Source organism: Pseudophryne corroboree, chromosome 3 (genome assembly GCF_028390025.1).
Source record: "Pseudophryne corroboree isolate aPseCor3 chromosome 3, aPseCor3.hap2, whole genome shotgun sequence".
NCBI classification, from domain to species: domain Eukaryota; kingdom Metazoa; phylum Chordata; class Amphibia; order Anura; family Myobatrachidae; genus Pseudophryne; species Pseudophryne corroboree.
In genome coordinates, this window is record NC_086446.1 from 806259706 (window position 1) to 806268621 (window position 8916).

Consider the following 8916-nt stretch of genomic DNA (forward strand, 5'->3'; position numbering starts at 1 on the left):
GTTCTTTTAATGCGGTAGACCCAGGGACAGGTAAAACCACCTTCTTTGATAGTCTGGAGACCGATGCGTCAACTATGGGTGGGTTTTCCCATTTTTTTTAATTTATTTTTTTATCCCCAGGGAAAGGAAAGGCAACCCTTTTGGGGATCTGGAATTTTTTCTCCGGGTTATCCCAGGATTTTTCAAATAAAGCGTTTAATTCTTTAGACGCAGGGAAGGTTAGTGAGGCTTTCTTATTATCTATAAAGTAACCTCCTCAACCTGCTCAGGTGTTGTCAGAAATGTTTAACACACCTCTAATAGCCTCAATCATGAGCTGCACCCCCTTAGCCAGGGATGCTGCCCCACTCAGCACATCACCGTCAGAGTCTGTATCCGTGTCATCTTGCATAATCTGGGCAAGTGCACGTTTCTGTGGGTATATGCCAGGGGATTTTGAAGGAATAGGGACAGAACCGGACCAAACTGCTATAGACTTCTGTAATACCTAAGTTTGTCTCAGTATGAGCTACCCAAGTAGAGATCTGAGAGATCATACCCTTAATAGAGGTCAACCACTCAGGCTCAGTGATAGGGATCTGAGCCAAAACATTACATTCCTGTGTACATGGAATGGATTCCTCCTGAGAGGAATCTTCTGAACGCTGCTGGGTCCGCTCTTAGGAGAAGCTCCGCCTCCTGAACATGGCGCTGCTTCCCGCTCTTCACTTCTTTATACTGGCCTGAGGTATGGTGCTGGCAGCGTTACCGAGGTCCCTGACAGCCTTGGTGACCAGTGTAGGGTATAGGCGCTGGCTCAGGGCGCCCCTCAAAGCACCGCACTGTGTACCACTAAGCCTCCGCGCTCCCACCCTGTTGCCGCCATTTCACACCGGCTCCCCGCTTGCTGTGGGGGCCGGTGACTCGCCACCGGAATCTTCTGGCTCTGTTAGGAGGTGGCGGCATGCTGGGAGTGAGCGGTCGCCTGGGGCGGCTAACTATCATCACCCTCAGGAGCTCAGTGTCCTGTCAGTGGAGATAGTGACTCAGACCCCGCAGGGCGGACACTACTTCCCCCCTAAGTCCCATGAAGCAGGGAGGCTGTTGCCAGCAGTCTCCCTCTGCCTAACTAACTCTTAGAAAAAAAAATAAAACTAGAAAAGCTCCCAGGAGCTCCCCTAGCTGTGACCGGCTCCTCCGGGCACATTTTCTAAACTGAGTCTGGTAGGAGGGGCATAGAGGGAGGAGCCAGCCCACACTATTAAACTCTTAAAGTGCCAATGGCTCCTGGTGGACCAGTCTATACCCCATGGTACTAATGTGGACCCCAGCATCCTCTAGGACGTAAGAGAAATAGGTATCCTTTTCTTTGAATACATAGGGGGCACTAGACACCCACCCGGTGCAGTTTCACATGGCGTGTGGTAAGTTCAGTAGATCTTATGGTAACACGTTCTCACCGACTTGTTCAAATGTTATGGCGATTGTTATCTATTGTCGTGTCAACTTTCTAGTTGTCTGTTACGTTATATATAATTCTCCATTGGTCATCCTCTATCGCTCCTGAGGTACCTTTGGGAGTATGGAGGAGGGAGGAGAGTTATTAATTTAAATGTGTCTATCCTGCTAACGCCCTGTCCATATCCCAAGAGTACTCCAGTGCCCCCCTGTGGATTCAAAGAAAAGGATTTATCTGGTAAGTACCAAAATCCTGTTTTTTTTAAACAGTCTGTAATATGGCACCTAGGAGCTGATTGCCTGGCACTTTATCTCTCTCCAAGGCTTAATACATAAACCTCTAAGAGGCATATTCTATAGAAGCAGAAATGGATTTAAATTGGGGTCCAGTGCCCCCCATGTTTGAAGCTGCAATTTGTCTGCATCTGTTATCGGTGACAATCGGTATTGGGCTGACCGAGGTATACTGTGTGTTTTCTATTCCATGTGAAGGAAAATATATTCCTGTTCATAGACTCCTACACAACCCGCTATACCGAGCTGCAGAATACCCCGACACCCAAACATTATCGGTCTCAGTCTCATTATAACATAGTAACTAAGGTTGAAAAAAGACAATTGTCCATCGAGTTCAACCTATTTGTGATCTCCTATGCAGTCTTATTATAGGACTAGTTATTTTTATGTTAGGACTAGTTATATTAACTATAATGCGTGCCTACGCACCATAACCCTGAATATCTTTATCCAATAGGAATTTATCTAACCCATTCTTAAAGGTGTTGGCTGAGTCCGCAGTTACTACTCTCTCAGGCATGGAATTCCAAACACGTATTGTCCTTACTGTGAAAAAACCTTTTCACCTCAATGTGCGGAAACTCCTCTCCTCTAACTTAAGCGAGTGACCACGTGTCCTCTGTCCTGATCTTATAGAAAACAGGTCCCTCCCGAGCTCTGTGTATTGTCCCTTTATATATTTGTAGATGTTGATCATGTCCCCTCTTAGTCTCCTCTTTTCCAATGTAAACATGCCTAGCCTTGCAAGCCTTTCCTCGTATTCCAGCGTCTCCATGCCCTTGATTAGTTTGGTCGCCTGCCTCTGAACCTTTTCTAGCTCCAAGATATCCTTTTTGTAATATGGTGCCCAAAATTGCACACAGTATTCAAGATGTGGCCTCACTAGTGATTTATATAATGGAGTATAATACTCTCGTCCCTAGCATCAATTCCCCGTTTTATGCATGCTAATATCTTATTAGCCTTCTTTGCTGCACTCCTACTTTGGGTACTGCTGCTTAATTTGTTATCTATGTTATTTTTGGTCTTGCCCCCAAAGTGCATTACCTTACACTTGTCTGTGTTGAATCTCATTCTCCATTTTGCTGCCCATGCTTCCAGTTTAGTTAAGTCGTTCTGAAGAGACTCAGCATCCCCCTCCATATTTATAACCTTGCACAATTTGGTATCGTGTCCGAAAATTGATACCATGCTCTCTAGACCTACTGTTAGGTCGTTGATGAAAATGTTGAACAAAAGTGGTCCAAGTACAGACCCTTGTGGCACACCACTTAGCCCTTCAGTCCAATTTGAAAATGATCCATTGACCACAACGCGCTGCTCCCTATTATCTAACCAATTACTGACCCAAGTGCATATTGTGCTCCCTAGTCCTATTTCTTGTAGCTTGTAGATAAGACGCATCTGTGGTACTGTGTCGAAAGCCTTGGCAAAGTCTAAAAAGATTGGGGGTAATTCCAAGTTGATCGCAGCAGGATATTTTTTAGCAGTTGGGCAAAACCATGTGCACTGCAGGGGGGGCAGATATAACATGTGCAGAAAGAGTTAGATTTGGGTGTGGCGAGTTCAATCTGCAATCTAAATTGCAGTGTAAAAATAAAGCAGCCAGTATTTATCCTGCACAGAAACAAAATAACCCACCCAAATCTAACTCTCTCTGCAAATGTTATATCTGCCCCCCCCCCCCCCCTGCAGTGCACATGGTTTTGCCCAACTACTAAAAAATTTCCTGCTGCGATCAACTTGGAATTACCCCCATTATGTCCGCCTCCTTACCCTGATCCAGGTTCGCACTTACTGTTTCATAAAAGCCAAGTAAGTTGGTCTGACATGATCTGTCCTTCACAAATCCATGTTGGTTCCTTTTAATTACCTTATTTGCTTCAGGTAACTTTTGAATACTCTCCCTTAGAATACCTTCCAATACTTTCCCCACTATAGATGTAAGACTAACTGGTCTATAATTACCTGGTTCATCTTTGCTCCCCTTTTTAAATATCGGCACTACCTCCGCTATACGCTAGTCTTTGGGAACCATTACCGACTTAACCGAATCCATGAAGATCAAAAATAGAGGTCTTGCTAGTTCAGCGTGTAGCTCCATAAGAACCCTTGGGTGAATTCCATCAGGACCAGGTGACGTATTAATCTTTAACTTTTTAATCGGTCACAGACTACCTCCTCACATAAACATTTAGCATTGGGACATTATCTTTGTTGAGATTTTGTGTTAGACCCAGCATTTGGTCCTCTCTTGTAAATACAGTTGAAAAAAAACTTGTTTAGTTTGCTGGCTATGCCATTATCATTTTTGATCAAGATTCCCTCTTGTCCTTTAAAGGGCCTATACTCTCCTTCTTTAGTCTCTTGCTGTTGATGTACTTAAAAAAAAAAAAATTGGGATTCACTTTGCTTTCCTGTGCTACTAGTTTTTCAGTTTCTACTTTAGCCGCTCTTATTCCTTTTTTGCATATTTTGTTACAGTCCTTACAGTGCTGGAATGACTCCGCATCCCCCTCAGATTTGTATTTTTAAATGCTCGTCTTTTTTTGTCCATTAATTCCTTTATATTTTTGTTAAACCACATTGGTTTGGGATTTTTATTCCTTTTTTTTGCTGCTTGTGGGAATAAATTTACGAGTATTATTAATTAGTGATTTTAATACATCCTATTTCTCTGTAGTATTTTTTTCTTGAAACAGAATTTCCCATTCAATGTCCTTTAACGCTTCCTTCATCATGTCACAGTTGGCTTTGCTAAAGTTTAGAGTCCTAGTTGAGCCAGTATAGGACTGCTTATGAAAACTGATATTGAATGTGACCATATTGTGGTCGCTGTTACCTATGGGCTCTCCTACTTCAATATTTGATACCAATTCCCCATTGTTCGTTAATACCAGGTCTAAGATTGCATTGTACCTAGTAGGTTCCTCGATTAATTGAACTAAGTAATTATCATTTAGCATGTTTAAAAACATACAGTATTACCCCTAGCAGTATCACATGAATTGATTTTCCAGTTTATCTCTGGATAGTTAAAGTCTCCCATCACTACTATGTCTCCTACTCCTGCTGCTCTTTCACTTTGATTCAGTAACAAGGAACCAGAGCAGATAGTGTGGTTAGAGGGGCAGAAAATTGCCATTAGAGGCTGCGCAGTGGGGAGGGTCTGTGTGACGTTCTCGATACAGAATTATAACCATAGTTTCTGATGGTGCCGGCTCGTGACCGCTCTCCTTTCCTCCACGGACCTCCTGCCTGTTATGTAGGTTTCTTTATCATCCACTAGGGGTCACTGGAGTACTCTTGGAATATGGACGGGCGTAGCCGAACAAAGGCACTGAATATTTAAATTTAGGACTCTCCCCCCCTCCATATCCCCAAGTACCTCAGTGTACTTTGCCAGTGTTTTTTCGGTGCTCACAGATGAACATCGGCTTGTGGCAATGGCCACTTTTCAGAAGATTTTTATTTTTAATTTTTACACTTCCCGTCCCAGTTTCTGGAAAAACTTGGGTCCGGGATGGTGCCGCTGCAAGGCAGCGTATGGCGTGTCGGTCCTCACAAAGAGCACCCTCACAGCCACAGGCGCTACAAGGCAGCGCATGGCGTGTCGGTCCTCACAAAGAGCACCCTCACAGCCACAGGCAGCCACTGTCTCCTGCAAACTGAACGGAGCTTACAGGAAGAAGCTCCGTCACAGCCAGGATGAGACAAAGAGCTGGAAGAAACTACATCTGCAAGGAGCTTACACCAGAAGCCCCGTCACAGATGAGAAGCTGGAGGCTGTAACGGAGTTTACACAGATCACAGCCAGGATGAAAACGGCACAAGGTAGGGGTGTCAGGGCGGTCAGCTCACGCTGCCGCCCTGCTGTGTGTGAAAGTGTTAACTGTACCCGCCGCTAAGCACCGCTGAAGGGGTCCTGCTAAACTATGCACAGAGCGGCCGCACGTCACTCAGACGCCGGCCGCTCTCACTGTGCTGATGACCGGAGAGACTCCGTGTGCTGAATACGCGCAGAGCGGCCGCACGTCACTCAGACGCCGGCCGCTCTCACTGCGCTAATGCCCGGCACCACTACACGCCGCACAGAGACTGCCGAGACTTTAACACTGCCGAGACTTTCCTGTATGCTAAAGAGCGGCCGCACGTCACTCACGGACGCCGGCCGCTCTTTCAATGACACACTGCACGCTGCTGGCCGGACACAGAAGACTGTGTACTACGCCGCCCGCTCGTCCGGACGGCTCCCCGGCGCTATATACAGCGCTCTTCTGCTATCGCTCTCCTGCTCTCCCTGCACCTCGAACCCCGTACGCTGCAGGTACCATGGGGAGACAGGGGGGGGGAGGGGGAGTAATGCCCATAGCAGCAGCAAAGGCTGCATGGGTTTAAAATAAGCAGCGCAGCGTTTTAAACAGAATCAGAAGCTATATTATCAGTATAAAACTGTAGATATAAGATCAGTGGGAACTGTGATTATATGTTCAGCACATTTTATATATCTAATATATAATGAAGCTTGTTGCTGCCAGACTGTGTCTAATATCAGTATGAAACTGTGATTATATGTTAAGCAGTTTATATATATAATATATATATGAGGCTTTGGTTGGCAATAGGCTATCAGTGGCATAATCTATTGCAGGTTTAACCATGTTTTCTGTTAATTTCTATAAGACATTCACTGCAGGCAGTGTTCATATTAATGAAGGCTAACTAAATACATGTATTTTACTGTATCCTACACCTGTGTTATCACTGTATAATCTGTATAATAGGCTATTAAGTCTATATTAAAAATGCAGCAGGTAACCTGTACTGTGATTTTATGTGAAAACATGGCATGACGGCCATTATAATCATTGCTGTTTTTCCAGTTATAATTCCAGAACATTCCGGCAATACACCTCTACTCCACAAGGAGGCGCAGGGGTGTTAGTGGGAATTTTTAGTTTAGGATAATTCTAGAACATTCCTGCCCTACATCTTTAAGCCACCAGAAGGCGCAGGGGTGTTAGTAGGAATTTGGTTCGGGTTTCATGCCCATGTGAAATGCTTTTCACATAAGGAACACTTTAGTTCCTAATAAATATGCTGTTCAGCAATAACATATATATATAGATATATATGCCATATAATAAATTTATTAAGTCGTGCAAGTGTCTGTTGCCTATTAAGATGTCTGTCTACATAGCGAATAAGGCTCTAGTGCAGACTAAAAATGTTAACATTGGCAATTCAAATTAAAACAGCGGTAATCGGAGTCTCGGAATAACTCCGCCAGCGCTAACAAAAGACAATCTTTCCAAAGGGACAATTTTCCTTTGGGTACCAGAGGGTTTATTTCACTGGTCTTATAATTTAATGCACGATTCTATGTCAAATCTCACACCGATAACTACGAGTGAGAAGGGTACATTAGTCCAGCACTCAGATAGTGCGGGGTTTTGGACAACCATACAGACGCGATCCGCCATTGGTATATGCGTTTCTGTCAAACATTATAAAAACCCCTAGATTCTATGTATGAAACCATGTCGATCACGGTTAAATAAGCTGCACAGTATATCTGTAAAGCTTCTGCTAACGCCGGTTATTTTCATTGTCGTTAGTTAAGCGCTAAAAGGCCAGAGCTTGTTTGCTCCTAAATATACTTGTAACGGCATTTTATCCCTTTTAGGATATTCTGACATTAGCGCATACAGTATACTTGTAACGGCGTTTTATTCCTGTATAAGAAACAGTCACGCCTTGTAACGACAAGACGTTTACAGTCAACAAGCCAGTGGTTTGATGACCTCTTTTACAATTGTGGAAGTGCGTCTTTTCATGTTACCTTTGCGAGGTTTCATGACTTCAACTCATATATGTCTCAGCTATTTACAGCTTGGAGTACAAAACTGCTTCTGTCGAACGGTTTGGCAGGTTGTCATTTAGTCTTTGCTGGTTTATAAACCAGGCAATAGTACGCCAACAGAGTCAAAGTTACTTATTTCCCTCTGTTTGAGCAAAATCAAACAGCTCCGTTGCAATATCAATCAGCAAGTCATTTACTACAGTTAGAAAATGGCTTTTCTGCAGTGAGTTTTTTGCTTTTTCGAGCCACAAAATTGTATAATTGCATTTGATCTTCACAATGCGTATTTACCCAGTCCGGTTTCTTCATCACAGGTTATAGCGTTTGCAAATCGCCACAACCATTACCCATTTCCATTCTACCGTTGCTTATCGCTTCCGGTATTTACCAAAGTGATGTTGCAATGATAGCTCATCTCACATAAGAACTATGTATCAACAAAGTCCTCTATCTTGCGCTACTAAGATATACTGCGGTAGCAGATTAAGTTCGAAAACAATCACATCTAAGTCTGTCTAAACGATATCAATTCCGAAGTAAGATTATAAATACGGTAAATCAAATACTTTTACCTACTACACCAGCAACAACAAAAGTACACGCACACTAGCGGTATATTGCTGTATTCACTTATTAAGAATAAAGATGTGTTTTCAGTTAGTTCGCCACCCTTCACTCGCGTTTCCCACAAAGGGACAAGGGTGCGTAAACTCTGGAATGCAAGGATGCGTATAATCTGGACAACAGTCACAGAGAGTCAGGATTTGTATTTAAATTCAACGCAAAGGTTCTAAAACACGACACATTGCTGTCGATAAATGTACTAGAACTCTGTGCATTTTACAATGCAATAGATAAATGTCCTAGAACTCTGTGCATTTTACAATGCATTAAATGATTCGCTTTCAGTCGAACCAGAGATAGACTCTGGTTTCTCTTCAGAACGAATAAATCTTTCGCTTTTTACTAAAGATTTCTGTGGAGAGAAACAACCGTGAGTTTCATGTAATTTTGTTTTTCAGGCCTGGCTCACGCTGCCCTTAAGCAGTCAAACAAAGCAACGGCAGTTGCATACTCAACAACCAGTGAGAACCAAGAAGCCGCATGACAATGCGGCAGGTAACTCAAATCTTCAATGGCTCAGAACGCCATTATGTGAAAATGTCAAGACATCAATCCGTGAGTGGACATCTGTTAGACACACGATCTCACCCGTCAGGGTTTGGATCTTGAAAACTGGACATTAAATCCACAGGTGTTTCGTATGTGAGTCCACACAAGGAGGTTACCCTCAAGTATATCAGTATGTGTACATCACA

At 43.5% G+C, this 8916-nt stretch overlaps 1 pseudogene; it reads left to right on the forward strand.

The window, feature by feature from the left end:
- The first annotated feature begins 8519 nt into the window (after positions 1 to 8519).
- Positions 8520 to 8627, forward strand: LOC134899891 (U5 spliceosomal RNA; annotated as a pseudogene).
- The last annotated feature ends 289 nt before the right edge of the window (positions 8628 to 8916 follow it).